Source organism: Hyla sarda, chromosome 10 (genome assembly GCF_029499605.1).
Source record: "Hyla sarda isolate aHylSar1 chromosome 10, aHylSar1.hap1, whole genome shotgun sequence".
Taxonomy (NCBI): Eukaryota; Metazoa; Chordata; class Amphibia; order Anura; family Hylidae; genus Hyla; species Hyla sarda.
Window position 1 is genome coordinate 50,664,254 of NC_079198.1, and position 23,978 is coordinate 50,688,231.

At 46.4% G+C, this 23,978-nt stretch overlaps 1 protein-coding gene across 5 annotated transcripts in view; it reads right to left on the bottom strand.

Moving 5' to 3' along the window:
• Window positions 1–22,111, bottom strand: part of ZNF524 (zinc finger protein 524) — a 37,780-nt gene extending 15,669 nt beyond the window's left edge. The window contains exon 1 of one of the 5 annotated variants that reach the window (XM_056543260.1): window positions 21,994–22,111. The gene's annotated coding sequence lies outside the window, so the exon portion shown is untranslated. The other 4 variants (XM_056543266.1, XM_056543264.1, XM_056543263.1 and 1 more) reach the window with 4 other exon arrangements.
• Between the last annotated feature and the right edge of the window lie 1,867 nt (window positions 22,112–23,978).

The following is a 23,978-nucleotide window of genomic DNA, read 5'->3' on the forward strand; positions in this document are numbered from 1 at the left end:
GGGCCCGGAATAGAGGCGTTGCCTTGACGACGACGCAGAGGGACGTTGCTAATGAACGTCCCTGTGCGTCGTCGTCAAGGCAACGTGACTATTCCGGGGCCGGGCCCGAAGCGCGGAGAAGGGGCCCCCCGGTGAAGATGGACAGCCCGGAACGACTATCCCACCGGACAGTCCTGCAGCACCGGACCAGCGCACCCTAACGTCCCACCGAGCGGAGGCAAGTACAAAACTAAAGGCTGCCCGGGCTTGCTGGGAGTTGTAGTTTTGAAACATCTGGAGGTCCGCAGGTTCAAGACCACTGAGGGCGGAGAGTTCGAGTATAAGCCGAGGGGGGTGTTTTCAGCACGAAAAATCGTGCTGAAAAACTCGGCTTATACTCGAGTATATACGGTAACATATTCCATCAGCAGGGCATTCTCCCATAATGTATTGGGCTTCAAATGCACCCATAAACAGGTTTGCATATGCGGGGTCTACCTTGGCCCCCATGGCGGTACATCACCCCGTTATACATGAAAAAATTATTCTTCAAAATTAAACTGAGTCCCTCAATCAAAAAATTCCTTTGTGGGTCCTGTAGTTCATCGTCTTGTTGGAGAAGACTTTTGGCTGCGTTTAAACCAAGTTGATGGCTAATATTGGTATACAGGGACAACACATCACAGGTAATCATAATGTAGGATTGGTCCCAGGGTAAACTGGACAGGTGGGTAATGAGTTGAGATGAGTCACATAAAAAAAACTGCGGAGGGTGATGACATTTCTGAAGATACAAATCAATAAAGTGTGCTAGGTTACTGGTAGGTCTGCCGGGGGGGGGGGGGGGGGGGGTGAGAGATTTATGTATCTTGGGTAGAAAACAAAAATATGGATGGTTAGGATTGGGAACTGTGAGAAGTTGATATTCAGTTTTATTCAAGATGTTATTTTGGTGTGCTTTTATAAAAATTACTGATAGTTGCTTGACCATATCAGTAAAGGGTTCATTGGAAATATGTAAATAACATTCTTTATCTGATAATATTCTGAGTGATTCTTCATGATAATATTGGTAGTCCATAATCACCAAGACACTATATCATGAAAGGTGCTGATAAAGGGTCCACAAGACTGTATGGGGTAGAAGGTGGACGGGGCCTTCACCGGTTGATGTTGAACTGAGTGATTCGGTGAAATTACATCTGTAGTGTCTCTTCTGGTGTCGGGTACTTCCTGTAGTTGTTTGATATTAAAATGTCTTTTAAGGGGCCATGGCTGTCATTGATAAAGCCTGGTCCAGCCATTGCTCATTGCATCAAGGGAGCACAGAGCACACAGATCAATGGAGTTCAGTAGAACTGCATTGATTTAATGATTCCTCCTAAAAGTCCCCCTAAGAGACTAATAAAACAAAAAGGCAAACGAGTTTAATAAAAGTTTAAGCCCTTAAGGACCAAGCGCTTTTGGACCTTAAGGACCAGAGCATTTTTGCAAATCTGGCCACTGTCACTTTAAGCATTAATAAACCTGGGATGCTTTTACTTAGGAATTTGATTCAGAGATAGTTTTTTTTGTGACATGTTCTTCTTTATGTTAGTGGTAAATTTTCATTGATACTTGCATCATTTCTTGGTGAAAATTTCCAAGATTTCATGTAAAATTTGAAAATTTTGCATTTTTCTAACTTTGAAACTTTCTGCTTGTAAGGAAAATGGACATAAATACATTATGTATTGATACACATACACTATGGGGGATATTTATCAAAGTTGTCTATGTCCCGCATCAATATAGACCAAACTACAGAGTGTTTGGCTGGTCTATTGTGCGCCTAATTTATCAAATGGCGCACAGCTCTTGATAAATTCTGTGCACAGACTTCATGATCTATGCTTTAGTCTATATTTAAACCTGCTCCAACATGGTCTGACATTTCGGCGAACTTTCAGCCAATCTGACTTGTCGCTGAAAAGTCGCTTTTGATAATGCATTTCAGTCTAAAATAGACTTGCATGCATCATGTTCTAAAAATCCTCTAGAGCAAAAGTCGCAGAAAATTCGCACATATTTAGACTGCGACTTTCTGTGCGACAAATTTAGACAAGAAAAACCAGTCTAAATCCTTTGATAAATCTCCCCCATGTCTACTTTATGTTGACATCATAAAGTGGACTGTGCCTGTACCTGTGTGTGAAGGTTTTCTCACAATTCTGTGATTTTCACTCCAATATTTATTTTTAACAGCATACAAAATGACTGTGGTCTCAGATTTTTCCCAGGTTGCAATGCGGCCAAGACCTGACTCACTAGTCAGCTGATGTCAGGGAGCCTGTCTGCTTCAATGGGTGGAGGGATCGCTTGGTGGGAGAGAGAATAATCTGCAACTAATGCAACAGCTGTAGGCACCATGATTGAAAAGCACAGGTCTTTTGAATGGATGCAGCACATTTATGTTTCAATGGGTGGAGTGGCTGACGTGTGGGAGGGAGGAAAAATGGAATGGTGGGATTTGCAGTCACAAAAAGAAAAGTCAAAACAAGAAATACCAGTTCACAAAAAGCTAACCACACAGTATTATAGTAATCTGGCAACATAGCCATTTAGCCCCAAGACTAGCGCAAAGCCTTCCTAAGCATGTCCATTACTATCTGCCAGGTACATACTAAAATCACCTTATAGTGGATAACCGCTTTAATTACCGTATTTAATCGGTGTAGAACACGCATTTTTTAGGCTAAAATTTTTAGCCTAAAGTCTATCTGCGTGTTATATGCCGATAAGCCGCTGCAGTTCAATTATTTAAAGCGGGCGCTTTAAATCAATGAACTGCAGCGGCTTTTGCAGGTCCAGAGACCTGCCGTCACTGCCGGCTTCTCTGCCCCTGCCTAGCCTGGGGTCCAGAGACTGCTGGCACCGCTGCCCCATTGCCTCCCCCATCTGACCCCGCAGAAGCCCCCAGGAAAGGCAGGGGAAGAGAGGCCGTCGCTGCCCTCTTCTCTCCCCCTGCCTTTCCTGGGGTCTAGAGCCCTGCTGCCACCGCTTCTCTCCCCCTGGCTATCGGCGCCACTGCCGCATTGCCAGCGCTGCTGTCCCATTGCCTCCCCCCATCCCCGGTTTTATAATTACCTGTTGCCGGGGTCGGGTCCGCGCTGCTTCTGGCTCTGGTGTGGCGTCCCTGCGTCGTCGCTGCGCAATGACGAGTGACGTCACATTGAAGACGTCACTCGTCATTGTGCCTCGCAGCGCATAGCAACGACGCAGGAGACGCCACAACGTAACCAAAAGCAGCACGGACCCGACCCCGGCAACAGGTAATTATAAAACTGGGGATGGGGGAGGCAATGGGGCAGCGGCGCCAATAGCCAGGGGGAGAGAAGCGGCAGCAGCAGGGCTCTAGACCCCAGGAAAGGCAGGGGAAGAGAAGCGAGCAGCGACGGCCTCTCTCCCCCTGCCTTTCCTGGGGGCTTCTGCGGGGTCAAAAACAGTGTATCGGGGTATACACAAGCACACACACGCACCCTCATTTTACCAAGGATATTTGGGTAAAAAAAAAAATTTTTACCCAAATATCCTTGGTAAAACGAGGGGGCATGTTATAGGCCGATGCGTGGTATACCCCGATAAATACGGTATTTCTGAAAAAAAATAAATAAATAAAGCATAGGGTTCCCCCCTGTTTTTATTTTCAACCAAATACCAACCAGGTAGCAACAGCCTGACGTTACCAGGGTGGGTTAGGACTAGGGATCGACCGATTATCGGTATGGCCGATATTATCGGCTGATAATCACGATTTTGGGCATTATCGCTAATCGGCAATTATCTTGCCGATAAGCCGATAATGCCCCGCCCCCGCACCGCGACCGCCACCCCCTCGACCCGCCGCACCGCGTCGCACCCCCCACCGTGATGCTAGGCGGTATACCGGTATGGATTTTTTCCCATACCGCTATACCGGTCGGGCCCCTCCCCCACCCTCCGAGTCAATAAAAAAAATTAAACTTACCCGTAATGGGGGTGGTCCAGGCCATCCTTCCTTCATGTAGTGTCCGGGGGCGTTGCGGGTGGAGGGTGGTCCGGTCCGGGCTGTCCTTCTCCCACGGTCTTCTTCTCCACTCCGGGCAGGCTCCGGCCTAGTACACTGCATAGACGCCGCTACGCCGTGACGTCAGGTGCGTCGCTGCGCACGGGCGTCATTGCGCAGCGACGTCTATGCAGCGTACTAGGCCGGAGCCTGCCCAGAGTGGAGAAGAGGCCCGCCGGAGAAGAAGGACAGCCTGGACCGGACCACCCTCCACCCGGAACGCCCCCGGACACTACAGGAACGACGGATGGATGGCCCGGAGCACCCTGGCAGGTAGGGGAGAGAAGCGGGTGGTGGCGGCGGCGGCGGCCTATGGCCCCGCAAAAGCCACTGCAGATCATTGATTTAAAGCTCCCGCTTTAAATCAACGATCTGCAGCGGTGTCGCAGGGGGTTAAATAGCCGATAACTTATACCGGAATATCGGTATAAGTTATCGGCTATCGGCCCTAACCTGCACCGATTATCGGTATCGGCCCTAAAAAAACGATATCGGTCGATCTCTAGTTAGGACCATTGTTAATGGCCCACCCCAGCCTAAATAATGCCAGCCTGTTACCACCTAGGCCCAGGAGCGCCATTTTTGAGGCACCCTTGTGGCGGTGGGTACCGGGGGTTAGCTCTAGCTGCTTTTGTGGCTAATGCTAAGCCGCGACCTAGTAATTGACTCCGTCTATATGACTCCTTCCACTACTAAGCGTTGTTAACCATTTTATTAAAGGGGTTTCCGGGCAAAAACATCTTATCCCCTATCGAAAAGATAGGGGATAAGATGTCTGATCGCGGTGGGCCTGCCGCTGGAAAGCCCCCCCCCCCCCCCCGCAATCTCCCTGCAGCAGCCCGCATAGCGTAGCTGCATATGATGTTTCGGAAATGTCCGGGCTTCCGAGAAGGGGACGTGACATCACGCCACGCACCCTCCATTCATGTCTATGGGAGGGGGCATGTCGGCTGTTACGCCATTTTACTACTAACATAACATAACATAGAATATGTCACACACAAAAAAAAAAAATCTTGGAATCAGAATGAAAAGTAAAAGCATGCCAGAGTTATTAATGCTTAAAGTGACAGTGGTCAGGGTCCTTAAAGGTGAAATTGGGCTGGGTCCTTAAGGGGTTAAGGACACAGCCTTTTTTGCAAATCTGACCACTGGTCACTTTACGCATTAATAACTCTGGGATGCTTTTACTTTTCATTCTTATTCAGAGATTTTTTCGTGACATACTCTACTTTAGGTTAGCGGAAATTTTTTGTTGATACGTGTATCATTTCCTTTTTATGAAAAATGTTTATTTTGTTTTACTTTGAAACTCTCCGCTTATAAGAAAAATAGACATACCAAATAAATTATATATTGATTCACCTATACAATATGTCTACTTTATGTTTGCATCATAAAGTTGACATGTTTTTACTTTTGGAAGACATCAGAGGGCCTCAAAGTTCAGCAGTAGTTTTCAAATTTTTCACAAAATTTTCTAAATTGACATTTTTCAGGGACCAGTTCAGTTTGGAAGTGGATTTGAGGGGCCTTAATATTAGAAATACCGCATAAATTACCCCATTATAAAAACTGCACCATCAAAGTATTCGAAATGACATTCAGCAAGCGTGTTAACGCTTTAGTTGTTTCACAGGAATAGCAGCAAAGTGAAGGAGAAAATTCAAAAATCTTCATTTTTTTTTTTTTACACCCGCATGTTCTTGTAGACCCAGTTTTTGAATTTTTACAAAGAGGTAAAAGGAGAGAAATCACCCTAAAATTTGTAACCCAATCTCTCGAGTAAGGAAATACCTCATATGTGTATGTCAAGTGCTCTGTGGGTGCACTAGAGGGCTCAGAAGGGAAGGAGCGACAATTGGATTTTGGAGAGTGAGTTTTTCTGAAATCGATTTTGGGGGGCATGTCACATTTAGGAAGCCCCTACAGTGGGGATCAAAAGTTTGGGCACCCCAGGTAAAAATTTGTATTAATGTGCATAAAAAAGCCAAGGAAAGATGGAAAAATCTCCAAAAGGCATCAAATTACAGATTGTACATTCTAATAATATGTCAACAAAAGTTAGATTTTATTTCCATCACTTACACTTTCAAAATAACAGAAAACAAAAAAAAATGGCATCTGCAAAAGTTTGGGCACCCTGCAAAGCCGAGACCTGCCAGTGTCATGGATTGCTCTCAATCATCATCTAGGAAGACCAGGTGATGTCAATCTCAAAAGGTTTTATCCGCTTAAAGGGGTACTCCGGTGAAAACCTTTTTTCTTTTAAATCAACTGGTGGCAGAAAGTTAAACATAAATAGCATGCTGCTGTGGCAAATGCAAAGTATACAAAACACAAATTGCAGCGGCACATTTTATAAACATTTTTCTTAAAAGGCTCTCAGCACACTTTTTGATACAAAAAATTTCCCCCATCCGCCACGTGGAGGCGGCCATTTTCGGATGGTCCCTAACATACATTATGAGTCTAATACTCACAACTCTCACCTCTGCTGTGCATATAGCCTCTTGACTGGGCGACATGCTAGATCAACCATCAATTTGAACATTTAAACTCCCTCCTGGGAAAAGGGGAGGGGTGCATGGCTGGAGAGGGTGCCATTCCCTCAAAGTAGCATACAACAAAAAACACAAATAGCCAGTCAAGAGGCTATATGCACAGCAGAGGTGAGAGCTGCGAGTATTAGACTCATAATGTATGTTAGGGACCATCCGAAAATGGCCACCTCCACGTGGCGGATGGGGGACATTTTTCGATCAAAAAGTGCGCTGACAGTCTTAAAAAAATATTTAAAAAAAAAATGTTTGATAAAATGTGCCGCTGCAATTTTTTGTGTTTGTATACTTTGCATTTCCCACAGCAGCATGCACTCATATCATGTAGTTGTGCTGGCTATTTGTGTTTTTTGTTGTATGCTACTTTGAGGGAATGGCACCCTCTCCAGCCATGCACCCCTCCCCTTTTTTCCAGGAGGGAGTTTAAATGTTCAAATTGATGGTTTATCTCGCATGTCACCCAGTCAAGAGGCTATATGCACAGCAGAGGTGAGAGTTGTGAGTACTAGACTCAATGTATGTTAGGGACCATCCGAAAATGGCCGCCTCCACGTTGCGGATGGGGGACATTTTTTGATCAAAAAGTGCGCTGAGAGCCTTTTAAAAAAATTTAAAAAAATTTTTGATAAAATGTGCCGCTGCGATTTTTGTGTTTGTAGAAAGTTAAACATGTTTGTAAATTACTTCTATTAAAAAATCTTAATCCTTCCTGTACTTATTAGCTGCTGAACAGTACAGAGGAAATTATTTTCTTTTTGGAATGCTCTGATGACATCACGAGCACAGTTCTCTCTGCTGACTTATTATAATAATAACGCTTTATTTATTGCTGTCCTTAGTGGGATTTGAACCCAAATCCCCAGGACTGCAAGGCAGCAGTGCTAACCACTGAGCCCCCATGCTGCCCTTAGCATACATCTGCTATGCATGGTTGCTAAAATGGAAGCTAAAATGGAAAGAGATATCAGCTGAGAGCACTGTGCTCGTGATGTCATCGGTGTTCCAAAAAGAAAGGAATTTCCTCTGTAGCATTCAGCAGCTAATAAGTACTGGAAGGAGTAAGATTTTTTAATACAAGTAATTTACAAATATGTTTACCGTATATACTCGAGTATAAGCCGACCCGAGTATAAGCCGAGACCCCTAATTTCAACCCAAAATCCCAGGAAAAGTTATTGACTCGAGTATAAGCCTAGGGTGGGAAATACCTCATCCCCCCCTGTCATCATCCAGACCCGTCATTAACATCCTCATCATCCCCTTGTCATCATCCCACACATCCCCCCTTCATCATCCCCTTGTCATCATCCCACACATCCCCTTATCATCCCACACATCCCCCCTTCATCATCCCCTTGTCATCATCCCACACATCCCCTTGTCATCATCCCACACATCCCCCCTTCATCATCCCCTTGTCATCATCCCACACATCCCCTTATCCCACACATCCCCCCTTCATCATCCCCTTGTCATCATCCCACACATCCCCTTATCATCCCACACATCCCCCCTTCATCATCCCCTTGTCATCATCCCACACATCCCACACATCCCCCCTTCATCATCCCCTTGTAATCATCCCACACCCCCCCCCCTTCATCATCCCCACCCCCCTTCATCATCCCCACACCCCCCCCCCCTTCATCATCCTCTTCTCATCATTCGCCCTCAGTGGTCTTCAACCTGCGGACCTCCAGAGGTTTCAAAACTACAACTCCCAGCAAGCCCGGGCAGCCATCGGCTGTCCGGGCTTGCTGGGAGTTGTAGTTTTGAAACCTCCGGAGGTCCGCAGGTTGAAGACCACTGCGGCCTTCAACATGCGGACCTCCAGAGGTTTCAAAACTACAACTCCCAGCAAGCCCGGGCAGCCATCGGCTGTCCGGGCTTCCTGGGAGTTGTAGTTTTGAAACCTCCGGAGGTCCGCAGGTTGAAGACCACTGCGGCCTTCAACATCATCCAGCCCCCTCTCACCCCCTTTAGTTCTGAGTACTCACCTCCGCTCGGCGCTGGTCCGGTCCTGCAGGGCTGTCCGGTAAGGAGGTGGTCCGGGCTGCTATCTTCACCGGGGGCGCCTCTTCTCCGCGCTTCCGGCCCGGAATAGAGCCGTTGCCTTAACAACGACGCATCTGCGTCGTTGTCAAGGCAACGTGACTATTCTGAGGCCGGGCCCGAAGCGCTTAGAAGAGGCCTCCCCGGTGAAGATAGCAGCCCGGACCACCTCCTCACCGGACAGCCCTGCAGGACCGGACCAGCGCCGAGCGGAGGTGAGTACTCAGAACTAAAGGGGGTGAGAGGGGGCTGGATGATGTTGAAGGCCGCAGTGGTCTTCAACCTGCGGACCTCCGGAGGTTTCAAAACTACAACTCCCAGCAAGCCCGGACAGCCGATGGCTGCCCTGGCTTGCTGGGAGTTGTAGTTTTGAAACCTCTGGAAGTCCGCAGGTTGAAGACCACTGCGGGTGGGGGAGTTCACTCGAGTATAAGCCGAGGGGGGTGTTTTCAGCACGAAAAATCGTGCTGAAAAACTCGGCTTATACTCGAGTATATACGGTAACTTTCTGCCACCAGTTGATTTAAAAGAAAAAAGGTTTTCACCAGAGTACCCCTTTAAGGACCAAGCCCATTTTCACCTTCTAAAATCCATAGCTCATTCATATTTCCATCTACAGACCCATATGAGGGCTTGTTTTTACGTGACCACTTGTACTTTTTAATGAAACCTCAAATTTTACAATAAAATGTATGGCGAACCCCCCCCCCCCCCCCCAAAAAAAAAAAAAAATTTGTGGCGAAAATTTTAATGAAAACAAAAATTTTGCACATTTTGGAGGGTTTCGTTTTCATACTGTACAATTTACGGTAAAAATGACGTGTTCTTTATTTGTCCCACGTGCCCAGAATGGCCCGTTGGAGGGAACGGTAATGAAATTGGGCGAAGGGAACTGCTTCCATGGCAGCCACCATACGGCCCAGGACTTCCATGCAGAAGCGAATCAGGACCAGGACGGGGCGTCGCAGGCGACGGACCCCCACCTGCAGAGGGAAGACGGACCCGGGCTACTGCGGTGTCGAAAAGGAGCCCCAGAAAAATTAGGGACTGGGAGGGGAGCAGATGTGACTTCTCCCAGTTGATGACCCAGCCGAAAGAGGACAGAGTGTGAAGTGTGATCTGCAGACTCTCCAAATTCTCGGACCGAGAGGGAGCCTTGATTAAGAGGTCGTCCAGGTAGGGGAGGATTGACATCCCCCGGCTGCGAAGGATGGCAATGACCACCGCCATGACCTTGGTAAAGACCCTGGGAGCCATGGCTAGACCAAATGGGAGCGCCACAAACTGAAAATGACCCTCCGGCACTGCGAAACGAAGGAAACGCTGATGCGCTGGGAAGATCGGAATGTGGAGCTAGGCGTCTCGGATATCCGCTGAAGAAAGAAACTCGCCCTGGTCCATGGAGACCACCACAGACCGGAGGGACTCCATCCGAAAAGGAAGGAGGTGCAGATGGCGATTGAGCAACTTGAGGTCCAGAATGGGACAGACCGAGCCCTCTTTTTTGGGAACGATGAAGAGGTTCGAATAGAACCCTGATCCGCGTTCCCCCGGTGGAACCGGCACTATCACTCCCTGGGAGAGGAGAGAACGCAGAGCAGTCTGAAAAGCCGCCACCAAGGAAGGGGACTGAGGAGGGCGGGATTGAAAGAAACGGTGTCTTGGGAGAGAAGAGAATTCTATGCAATAGCCTCCTGAAATAACATCTCTCACCCAGACATAAATCTAGGGGTCTCCAGCGGTTGTGAGCCAATAGAAATAAAAAGGAGTGCCCCCCCAGTAATGACAAATATAACCACCTAGCACCATACTCCCCTGAAGATGTCTTCTACCTGAAGATATCTTCAACCAGATTTATGGATGCCTGCATCACGTCATGCTGCTACAGACCAGGACAAGCAGGGAAAATAGGGGGACCTGGACCCAATGGTACCTACCCCAGGTGCTGGCCATTGGCGGGAAGGAGTTAACGGTGCATTTGTGAATTATGACCCGTGCCCCTTAGCCGCATATGGGGGAACAGGTAGTACCATGCTCCTGAACACCCACCTAAAAACAGTGAAAAAATAAAAAGAAACTAAAACAGTCCCCAACTATAAAAGAAAAAAAAAAATAGAAGACCAGGTCTGGAGAACTCCAGACCTGTGTCTTGCCTCCTAGGACACTAAGCTTAAACTGATGAGCTCAGGGCCAGTAGGCGGGGTATAGCCTGCCGGGAGGAGACGACTCTTTTTGTTTGCCTAGTGTCAGCGCCTCCTAGCGGCAAGAGCATATACCCACGGTCTGTGTCCCCCAATGGTTTCCGACCGAGAAATACTGAGTTAGGTAACAGAACCTAACTCAGTATTTTCCAACCAGTGTGCTTCCAGCTGTTGCAAAACTACAACACCCAGCATGTACTGATTGCTGAAGGGCATACTGGGAGATGTAGTTATGCAACAGCTGGAGGTACGCAACAACTCCCAGCATGCCGAGACAGCTGTTCCCAGTGATCTCAAAACTGTGGCCCCCCCAGATGTTGCAAAACTAAAAGTCCCAGCATGCCCAGACAGCAAACAGCTGTGTGGACATGCTAGGAGTTGTAGTTTTGCAAGATCTGGAGGGCTACAGTTTAGAGACCACTGTATAGTGGTCTCAAACTGTAGCCCTCCAGATGTTGCTAGGCAACGCACCGGCTTCCGTAGGATCCAGGGAGCCAGCCGCACGTCATCGCCGCCCGCCGATCACCACCGTCGATCGTCGCCGATGGGTAAGTGGACTTCGGCGCCAGTCCCCGTCGGTTTCCCCGTTCTGCCCCGCCTATTGTGGGGGCAGAACGGGGAAACCGAATGTTAACCCCCCCACCCCGATCTGCTATTGGTCTAGACTACCAATAGCAGGGATGGCACCCCTGCCACCTCACTCCTATCCCTTCAGGGGGATCGTGGGTGTCTTTGACAACCCCGATCCCCCTTATTTTCCAGGTCATCATAGACCCGTATGACGCGGAATCGCGCAAATCGCCGGTATGAATTCAGCGAAGATCGTCCACATGGGGGAGGGGGCATTTGCGCGGGGTGCCTGCTGATCGATATCAGCAGTCAGCCTGGTCCGGAATTCGGGGACCGGAATTGCCCATGACGTAACTGTACGTCATGAGTCCTTAAGACCCAGGGTGTCGTGACGTAGCGGTACATCATGGGTCCTGTAGGGGTTAAATCGGCTCCCGTACTTTGCAGCCAAGCCTCTCCGGAATGAATAAATCTGAAAATTTTGTGATGGATGAAATCACTATATCGCAATCCACAATTATCGCGATTCGATGCGGATTGCAATATATATCATGCAGCCCTAGTGTAAGCAAACGATAAGGAATGGACGCTCAGGAATACGGACATGAGAACTTACATTATGGAGGTTCAAACACGCCATCTCTGATGTTGTAAGATTTCTAATCTAAATAGGGTATTGAGCCAAAGTTTGCGCATTTTAACACAATGTGCAGTTAATAAATAAACGTCAACAGCATCAGCAAAGAAAAAAAATATATAATATATTTTTTTAAACGCACGGGACGGCAAAGATAACTATAACGTTGAAATGAAAAGGCGCAATAAGAGCTGGGAGCGCCAAAGGTAGACAAAAAAAAAAGCTCTAAAGCATATGATAAATGTCAGACATACCATATATACTCGAGTATAAGCCGACCCGAATATAAGCCAAGGCCCCTAATTTCACCCCAAATACCCAGGAAAAAGTTATTGACTCGACTAAAAGCCTAGGGTGGGAAATACATCATCCCCCCTGTCATCATCCAGACCCCCGTCCTCATTACCCTGTCATCATCCCCCCCTTCATCATTACCCTGTCATCATCCCCCCCCCTTCATCACTACCCTGTCATCATCCCACACCAGCCCCTTCATCATCACCGCTTGTCAATGTCTGATTTAACAGTGGTCTTCAACCTGCGGACCACCAGATGTTTCAAAACTACAACTCCCAGCATGCCCGGACAGCCGATGGCTGTCCGGGCATGCTGGGAGTTGTAGTTTTGAAACATCTGGAGGTTGAAGACCACTGCCCAGGCCTTCGTCATCATCCAGCCCCCCATCCCCCCCCCTTTAGTTTTGTACTCACCTCCGCTCGGCGGGACGTTCTGGTGAGCTGGTCCGGGCCATCTGTACTGCAGGACCGTCCGGTGGGGAGGGATAGTAGTTTCAGGCTGTCCATCTTCACCAGCCTGTCCATCTTCACGGGTCTCTTCTCCGCGCCCCCGGAATAATGACGTTGCCTTGACGACAACGCACAGGGACGCAACGTCCTTGTGCGTCGTCCAGGCAACGTCATTATTCCGGGGCGCGGAGAAGAGGCCCCCCCGGTGAAGATGGACAGCCCGGAACGACTATCCCTCCCCACCCGACGGTCCTACAGCACAGATGCCCGGACCAGCTTACCCGAACGTCCTGCCGAGCGGAGGCGAGTACAAACCTAAAGGGGGATGGGGGGGGGGGGGGGGGCTGGATGATGACGAAGGCCCGGGCAGTGGTCTTCAACCTGCGGACCTCCAAATGTTTCAAAACCAACTCCCAGCATGCCCGGACAGCCGTTTTGAAACATCGGGAGGTCCGCAGGTTGAAGACCACTGAGGGCAGAGAGTTCACTCGAGAATAAGCCGAGGGGAGCGTTTTCAGCACGAAAAATCGTGCTGAAAAACTCGGCTTATACTCGAGTATACACGGTAGTTTGTATATTCTTCTCCAACTTAGTTGATTTAACAACCTTAATAAGGCAGTATACCCATTCCAAAAGGAAAAGGGGTTTTCCAGACAATTCCACTTAGGGGAAATCCATTTCCTCATAGACTTCTTTCTCCATCACATATGGTGCCGAACCCTCATTTGATGATAACACTGTGGGTGGACCTTCATGTCCTATGGATAAACTACGTGAAGGCTGTTGTAAAGGCCAGGACTAAAACATGCTACATGCCATACATGCTCTAATTTCTTCTCTAACAATGTCCTGCATACATAAAAGAATTCACACCCTCTTTTCAGATATGAATCACAATGCAATCCTCCTCTCTTTAGCCGATTAGCCGCCACTTACCTCTGGCAGACTCAACATATAAATTTCTCTACAGATTGCGTGCGGCACGCAATACGCCTCTCTCCACTGGCATCCGCACAAGAGCAAGCACCTGAGGAAGGAAAATGTCGTCCGTCTCCAACAACAGGAGCCTGCACAGAGCCCTGCTTGTCCTGCCCAAACTTCCTGGATTTGGTCTCGTCATAGAGACACACAGGCAATAGCTGCAAGGACAGCATTTTTTTTTTTTTTTTTACGCAAAAATATAAAAGATAATTAACTAATGTTACAAATATACACATATAGTGGTCTTATCTACATTATATAAAAAGTTTTTGCAAATGACAGGTACACTTTAAGAAAATAAATGGACTTAACCTCTTAAAGGAAATCTGTCATCAGTATCACCTGCACTAACCTGTCATACAGGCATGTAGTGCAGGAGATACTAATCAAAATTATATTTACGGCGTCCGGAACGGCCACGCCGTTCCGCCGTTATTGCTAGTTTTCAGGGTATGCAAATTAGGTCCTTGGGGCATGGGCGGAGCTTGGACCCAAGCTCTGGGCACTCTGACGTTATCTTTGGCCGGGCAGGCGCTCTGCCCTGCTCATCCATATGCATAACCCCCTCCCTGCATGTTCGGCCGTTCTACTGAACAGCGCATGCGCCGCTCAGTAGCAAGGCTACACGATCAGGGAGGGGGTTATACATATGGATGCGCACCTGCCCGGCTAAAGATAACGTCAGAGTGCTCGGAGCTCGAGTCCAAGCTAAGCCCATGCCCCAAGGACCTAATTTGCCTTCCTCCGAAAACGAGCAATAATGGCATGGCGGTTCCAGGCGCGGTAAGTATAATTTTGATCAATATCACCCGCACTACAAGCCTGTATGACAGGTTAGTGTGGGTGATACTTATGACAGATTTGCTTTAACCCCTTAAGGACTCAGCCCATTTTGGCCTTAAGGACTCAGACAATTTAATTTTTACGTTTTCATTTTTTCCTCCTCGCCTTCTAAAAATCATAACTCTTTTATATTTTTATCCACAGACTAGTATGAGGGCTTGTTTTTTGCGTGACCAGTTGTCCTTTGTAATGACATAACTCATTATATCATAAAATGTATGGCGCAACCAAAAAACACTATTTTTGTGGGGAAATTAAAACGAAAAACGCAATTTTGCTAATTTTGGAAGGTTTCGTTTTCACGCCGTACAATTTATGGTAAAAATGACGTGTGTTCTTTATTCTGAGGGTCAATACGATTAAAATGATACCCATTATTATATACTTTTATATTATTGTTGCGCTTAAAAAAAATCACAAACTTTTTAACCAAATTAGTACGTTTATAATCCCTTTATTTTGATGACCTATAACTTTTTTATTTTTCCGTATAAGCGGCGGTATGGGGGCTCATTTTTTGCGCCATGATCTGTACTTTTTTTTGATACCACATTTGCATATAAAAAACGTAATACATTTTTTATAATTTTTTTTTCAATAAAATGTATTAAAAAAGTAGGAATTTTGGACTTTTAAAATTTTTTTTCGTTCACGCCGTTCACCGTACGGGATCATTAACATTTTATTTTAATAGTTCATACATTTACGCACGCGGCGATACCAAATATGTCTATAAAAAATGTTTTTTACGCTTTTTGGGGGTAAAATAGGAAAAAACGGACGTTTTACTTTTTTATTGGGGGAGGGGATTTTTCACTTTTTTTTTACTTTTACTTTTAAATTTTTTTACATTTTTTTTTTTACACTTGAATAGTCCCCATAGGGGACTATTCATAGCAATACCATGATTGCTAATACTGATCTGTTCTATGTATAGGACATAGAACAGATCAGTATTATCGGTCATCTCCTGCTCTGGTCTTCTCGATCACAGACCAGAGCAGGAGACGCCGGGAGCCGCACGGAGGAAGGTGAGGGGACCTCCGTGCGGCGTTATGAATGATCGGATCCCCGCAGCAGCGCTGCGGGCGATCCGATCGTTCATTTTAATCGCGAACTCCCGCAGATGCCGGGATCTGTATTGATCCCGGCACCTGAGGGGTTAATGGCGGACGCCCGCGAGATCGCGGGCGTCGGCCATTGCCGGCGGGTCCCTGGCTGCGATCAGCAGCTGGGATCAGCCGCGCATGACACGGGCATCGCTCCGATGCCCGCGGTTATGCTTGGACGTAAATGTACGTCCTGGTGCGTTAAGTACCACCTCACCAGGACGTACATTTACGTCCTGCGTCCTTAAGGGGTTAAAGGACTTTTTCTCTTTTGCATTTTCATTTTTTCCTCCTCTCCTTCTAAAAATCATAACTGTTTTCGTTTTTCACCTACAGACCCATATATGGGCTTGTTTTATGTGCTACCTATTTTACTTTGTAAGTACATCAGTCATTTCACCACAAAATCTACGACAAAACCCCCCAAAAATTGTGGGACAAAATTAAACAAAAAAATAAATAAAACATGCAATTTCATAATTTTTTGGCAGCTTTCTACACAGTGCACCTCAACAAAAATGATCTTTATTCTGTGGGTCCATACGATTAATCCCTTATGGACGCTAGGGGTGTGAATCGCCAATAATTTGGCGATTCGAATCGCGATACCAGGGTGGCGATTCGATATATCGCGATATTCCCTATTAAAAGCTTGGGAAAACTTATTCTAGCTGAGAAAGAACAAGATCCCGCGAGAGTTGTCCTGTGAGTGCGTACATTCTCCTTCCTGTTTGTTCTGAGTCTGTAGTCTCGCGGTAGCAGCCTGCGAGTGGGAAAGCTGATAACAGGTACACTGCCAACTAGTGGTCAGGAGTTTAAGTGTTATAAAAAAAATAAGACAGACAAATAGGACTGTGACTCAGTGAGTGAAATACAGTAAATGTTAATTATAATAATTTATAAAAAAAAAAAAATCGATTCTCAGAATTTTAAAATCGATTCAGTATCGTGGAACAAAAAAATTGCGATAATCGCGCGAATCGATTTTTTTCTTACAACCCTAATGGACGCAGGTCATTTTCCCCTTAAGGACGCAGCCCTTTTTCGCAATTCTGACCACCATCACTTTAAGCATTAAAGGACATCTGCAGCGTGATTAACACTTATCCCCTATCCACAGGATAGGGGATAAGTGTTTGATCGCGCTGGGACCCCCTGTGATCTCCTGTACGGGGCCGCGGCACGCCTCCCCATAGAACTGTATGGGGACAGGAAGGAGATGGGGTGTCACCGTCGACCTCTACGCGCCTTAGCACTCACCATGAGCGCTAATGGCAGCGCCCCGTTAGGGAGATCGCGGGGGGGTCCCAGCGGTCAGACCCCCCACAATAAAGCACTTATCCCCTATCCTGTGGATAGGGGATAAGTGTCATACCGCTGCAGTTGTCCTTTAATAACTCTAAGATGCTTTTACCGATTATTCTGAGATAGTTTTTTCGTGATATATTCTACTTTATGTTAGTGGTAAATTTTCGGCGTTACTTGCATCATTTCTTGGTGAAAAATCCCCTAATTTCCGGAAAATTTAGAAAATTTTGCATTTTTCTAACTTTGAAGCTCTGTACTTGTAAGGAAAATGGATATTCCAAGTACATTTTATATTGATTCACAAATACCATATGTCTACTTTATGTTGGCATCATAAAATAGACATATTTTTACTTTTTGAAAAATATTAGAGGGCTTCAAAGTATAGCAGCAATTTTCAAAATTTTCATGAAAATTGCTAAATCTTTAGAGACAGATATTACAGAACTACAACTCCAGGCATGCCTGGGCAGTCTAGGCATTCTGAGAGTTGTAGTTTGGCAACATCTGGAGGGCCACCGTTTGGGCACCACTGTAATAGTGGTCTCTAAACTGTGACCCTCCAGATGTTGCAAAACTCCAACTCTCAGCATGCCCAGACAGCCAAAGGCTGGGAGTTGCAGTTTGGCAACCACTAGAAGGGCAGAAGTAAAGATCGCTTTACTACATGCACCAAAATTAGTATGTTTAAAATTGTCATCTTCTGACCCCTATAACTTTCATTCTCTCAGCTGATCGTGACATTGTGGTTTTACCGCAGTGGTCCCAATCAGCTCAGCTGAGCTGCTGGGACTGCAGTGTCTAAGGGGTTAATACCAGCATCAAGCCTGCATCATAGAATGGGGAGCGGGTGCAGGACGTACATGTATGCCGTGTCCTTAAGGTTTTTTTTTCCCCATTTATACCATTCCCCATGCGATTTTATTAACATTATGTTTTAATAGTTTGGACATTTTTGCACGCAATACCAAATGTGTTGATTACCCACTTGAACACCAGGCCATTTTTCATTTTTGCAGTTTAGTTTCCCCCCCCCCCCCCCCTTCCAAAAAATCATAACCCTTTTCATTTTCCACCTACAGACCCATATATGGGCTTGTTTTTTTGCACCACAAATTGTACTTTGTAATGACATGATATGCGCTTCAGTTTTTACACAATGCACTTTTTGGTAGCAATCTTTATTCTGTAGGTCCATACGATTACAATACTACCCAATTTATATAGGTTTAAGTTTACTACTTTAAAATATATATACCGTATATTAGGGATCGACAGATATCGTTTTTTTAGGGCCGATACCGATAATCGGTGGAGGTTAGGGCCGATAGCCGATAACTTATACCGATATTACGGTATAAGTTATCGGCTATTTATCCCCCCTCGACACCGCTGCAGGTCATTGATTTAAAGCGGGCGCTTTAAATCAATGCACTGCAGTGGCTTTTGCGGTGCCATAGGCCGCCGCCGCCCGCTTCTCTCCCCCTACCTGTCAGGGTGGCCCGGGCCATCCATCCTTCCTTCCTGTAGTGTCCGGCGGCATTCCGGGTGGAGGGTGCACCGGTCCGGGCTGTCCTTCTTCTCCGGCGGTCATCTTCTCCACTCCGGGCAGGCTTCGGCCTAGTACGCTGCATAGACGCCGCTGCGCAGTGACGCCCGTGCGCAGCGACGCCCCTGACGTCGCGGTGTCTATGCAGCGTACTAGGCCGGAGCCTGCCCGGAGTGGAGAAGAGGACCCCCGGAGAAGGACAGCCCGACCGGTGCACCCTCCACCCGGAATGGCGCCGGACACTACAGGAAGGAAGGATGGATGGCCCGGACCACCCACATTACGGGTAAGTTATTTTTTTTTATTGACTCGGAGGGTGGGGGAGGGCCCGACCGGTATAGCAGTATGGGCAAAAATCCATACCGGTATACCGCCCAGCACTACGGTGGGGGTGCGACGCGGTGGGTCGGGGGGGGGGGGCGTTCGCGGTGCGGTGGGGGCATTATCGGCAAGGTAATTGCCGATACCGATAATGCCCAAAATCGTGATTATCGGCCATACCGATAATCGGTCGATCCCTACCGTATATACTAGAGCATTAGCAGTCCCTAATATAAGCCGAGGCCCCTAATTTCACCCCAAAAACCTAGGAAAAGTTATTGACTCTACTATAAGCCTAGGGCGAGAAATACATAATTCCTCCATGTCATCATCCCCCCCGTCATCATCCAGACCCCCGTCATCATCACCGCCTGTCAATCACTTAGTCATAATCCAGACCCCCCCCCCCCCCCTTTTGTTTTCTACTTACCTCCCCAGTTGTTGCTTTCTCGGTGGGAAGGACGGGTGAGCTGGTCCAGGCCGTCCATCTTCAGCCATCTATGCGGCAGGGACTGTCCGGTGGGAGGGCCAGTCGTTCCGGGCTATCCATCTTCACCGAGAGGCCCTCTTCTCCACTCCGGGCCGGCCACGGATTCGTAATGTTGCGTTGACTACGACGATGCGCAGGGACACCCCTGCACGGTGGCGTCAATGCAGCTTCACTAGTTCGGGGCCGGCCCGGAACTGAGAAGAGGGCCTCCCGGTGAAGATAGATAGCCCGGAATGACTAACCCTCCCCACTGGACGGTCTTTACAGCATAGATGGCTGAAGATGGATGGCCTGGTCCATCCCCTCACAGCTTAGCCAGAAGCGTTTTTTGTTCACTCAAGTATAAGCTGAGGGGGGCGTTTTCAGCACGAAAAATTGTGCTGGAAAACTTGGCTTATACGCGAGTATATACGGTAACAACATGCACCAAAATTAGTATGCCTAAAATTGTTCTCTTCTGACTCCTATAACATTTTTATTTTTCCACATACGGTGACGTATGAGGGATAATATTTTTTGTGCCGTGGTCTGTAGTTTTTATTGGTACCATATTTATTTTGATGGAAATTTGATAATTTTTTGTTCATTTATATGGTATATAAGAGTGACCAAAATACGTAATTTGGCCTTTTTTGGCCAAATTCAACTGTGAAATTTAATTAACGTTAAATTTTAATAGTTCTGACATTTACACACCGCAATACCACATATTTATGTACATTATTATTATTATTTTTTTAATTATACTTTTATTATAGGAGGGACTTATTCACATTAATTAACTTTTTGTTTAGTCCCCATAGGGGGATATAACACGCAATCTTGCGATTGCATACACTGGTTCAATGCTGTGCTTTGGCTTATTGGCACTCGCCTGGTCTAGTCCGCAGAGCAGGGGTCAAGTCCTGGGAGAAAAAGTGTGGAAACTCACCCAGGATTTCCTTTCAAGGACTAGTCCAGCAGGACTCTTTGTAATGGGAACAGGGTTCCTGCTTTGGAAAAGTGCAGGAACTTTGTTCCCATGCATTCCTGCAGGACTCCAGCCCTGCTGCAGAGGCTGCGATCAAACAGCGAGGAGGCAGGTAAGGTCCCTCCCGCCGTCCACTCAGCTTATCAGGACATCCGCTGTGAAATTGTGGAGTCCCAATCAGCTCCCTGAGATAACTGGCAATGTTAAATCCTGCATTTAGACACTGTAATCAACTTTGATCGCAGCATCTAAAGTGTTAATGCCAGGCATGATGTCCGGCATTAACTGTGGGCCATGGCTGCTGATAGCAACCGGGACCTTCTGGGTATGAAGCGTGCTCAGCTTATAAGCGTGCTTCAAAGTGCAGGCGTGGGACAAGGGAGTACTTGTATGCCCTTGGTCCCTAAGAGGTTAAAATCTTTATTAAAGGAGGGGCCTTTATTTTTAATCATGTTTCTTATTTTATACACTTTCTAAGTCCTCATAGGGAACTAAAAAGCAACCAACCATTCTATTGCCTATTTGTACAGTCTGCCTGAGACAAGCTGTATTAGTATATCGACGATCAGTTGCACAGACAAAAGCAGAAGGCTTCCAGACATAATTTTAACTGATCAGGATCGGCATAATGTATTAATGAGGTCCCAAGTTCTCACCGGCACCTGCAATTTTAGATGCTGTGAATGGCCAAAATCTAAATGGTTAAATGCCAGACATGGGTGTAATCGCTGATATCCAGCATTAGTGGTGAATCCCAGCTGCTGATAGCAGCCAATACTCTGCCTATGAAACAAGTTGAGCTCCTGAACTAGTTTCAAATGCCTTAGCTGTACATTATGTTGAATCTGCACCTTTTTTTTTTTTTTGCAGAATTTGCTGCAGAAGTTATCACTAAAAGCAAAGTCCCACTCACTTATGGGCTTTTAGTTCCAGATACGGACGTTGGAAGATTGAACTCGCTCAATCTTCCACTGGAATTCAGATCCTCAATTCTAACATGGAAATTCTGCTGTATGAACACATAGTTACATACATATGGTCGAAAAAAGATATATGTCCATCAAGTTCAACACAGCAATGTAAAACCCACTGAAGTAAATGGAAGTGTAATGCAAGGTAGAATTTGTGCAAAATTCCCTGCAGACATTCTGCCTTAATTTTCCATAGTGTGAACAAGCCCTTAAAAAAATAAAAATAAAAAATAAAATGATATGAAAAAGCCAAAAAGGGGGAAAAAATTTATCTGAGTCTTATTGAGTTGCATGTGGCTTAGTTATTCCATCTGCAGCCAGCATTGCATTGGTTCTCCACATAAGTAGCTGACGCATTTCATACATCCTGTAGCGTCATCTGTGTGAAGGTTTCCCTTTGATAGACGACCACCATGTCCCTCCCCACTGCTTCACTGTAACACCTGACAAATGTCCCCGGTAGCTCACGTTTACCCAGGGCCTAGGATGCCTGTTCCGCCGCTACCTACAGTCACAGCAGCTTCTCTGCCTCACAACCGTCCGGGGTCTGTGCACGGAGCGGCGGCACACACAGCTCGGAGCGGCGGCCTCACACTCAGCTTCCCCGCTGAGACACGTTACCTTTCTGTAGCGCACAAAACATGGAGGGAGCTCCGAACGCCTGCCAGCGCCTCCAAACGTTCAGCCGACCGAAGCATACCTCGCTTGGTGCCGCTCAGCCATCTTTAGCCTCTATCCCACCCTTCCCCCCCATTGAACCTCATTCCAGCGGCCCTAACATCCCTTTAATTTGAGGGCCTTAAAGGGAATGCCATAACTTTTCACGTCCACTGACTCCTCCTTAAGTTTATACTTAAAGATACAGAACGCAATCCTGTATTGGCCAATTAGGTATTTTATTTCTTATAAAAAAAAAAAATAATAATAATAATAAAAAATTCTCAACCAGCGTACCTCCAGCTGTTACAAAACTACAACTCCCAGTATGCTCGTAGTCTGTCTGGGCATGCTGGAAGTTGTAGTTTCGCAAAAGCTAGAGGCACACTTGATGGAAACACTGCAGTTAGGTTTGCCTAACAATCATGGAAAATAAAATCTTGTTTCAATATAGGAATTCCCCCCCCCAGGTTTCTCAGATTTCCTGTCATCAGGTCAGCTGCAGTGACTAGATCCTTCCCCCCCCCCCAAGGTTTCTCAGATTTCATCAGGTCTGCTGCAGTGACTAGATCCTTTTTTTTTTAACCAGAAATATTCATATACCTTTCATGACACCATTTAAAAAAAAAAAAAAAAATTAACTCCTTAAGGACGGACCAATTTTTTTACCTTAATGACCAGGCTCTTTTTTTTTTGACCTGTGTCTCTTTAAATGGTAATTATCGCTTTTTCTGAGCGGAGCGTTTCTGAGCTTGTTATTTTATGACACATTGTACTTTATATAAGTGATGAATTTTTGTTGACACATGCAGCATTGTTTGTGAAAAACTGGAAAATTTCGGTTCTGTTTTATTTTTTAATTATTTTTTTTTATGGTGTTCACTGTGCGGTAAAAGTGATGTTATATTTATTCTGTGGGTCATGGCGATACCCATAGCTTTTTATGTTCTTTTTCCTTTTCTGAGCAAGATTCTTTTTTTTCCCTTTTTTGTGTTATCGTTTTCCGACAGCCATAACTTTTTCCTTTTTCGTCCAATGAGTGAGGGCTTAGTTTTTGCGGAACAAGCTGTACTTTTTAATGGTATAATTTTTGCGATACATTACTGTGGTACGGGATTATTTACATTATAGCTTTATAGTACGCATCATTACGGATGTGGTAATACCTAATATGTATATGATTTGTGTTTTTTTATGATAATACAGGGATTTTACTGGGAAAGGGTCATTTTTTTTTTTTATACTTTTATTGAAGAACCTTTTATTATAATATTTTATAATAGTTATACTATGCTGCAATACATTTGTACTGCAGCACAGTATGACCTGATGAGCTGCACACACTGCAGCCTCTGGGCTGGATCTCACAGGATTTAGTAGCAGGCATACAGGAGGTCATCATCTGACCTCCTGCTGCCAAAGCAACCAAGGCCGACCCGCGATCCAATCGCGGCGCCGCCGTTGGTGAACAGGGGGAGCACCCTCGCCCTGTCAACACCATAGATGCCATAATCAGGATTGATCACGGCAACTATGGGGTTAATGCAACTATGGCCCCGGCAGCTGCGGCGGGACCCCAGCTGTGATTGACAGCCGGGCCCCACCGCCGATCTCCTGAGCTGCGCGCAGCAGGGCAGGAGATCGTCAGGACTTATTCGTACATCCCAGTGTGTAAATATGTCGGGAGCTGGGACATATGAATACGTCCCATAGCGAGGAGGGGTTAAGATCAAGTACTGGTACCGATACTATTTTTCAAGTACTCACCATTACCAATTAACAAGATATTTTTTTTCTCGTGAGTTTTTTTCTTTTTTTTAACCACTTAAAGGAGTAGTCCAGTGGTGACTCAGTGGTTTACAACTTATCCCCTATCTTAAGGATAGGGTATAAGTTGCAGATCGCGGGGGGTCCGACCCCTGGGGCCCCCCGCGATCTCCTGTACGGAG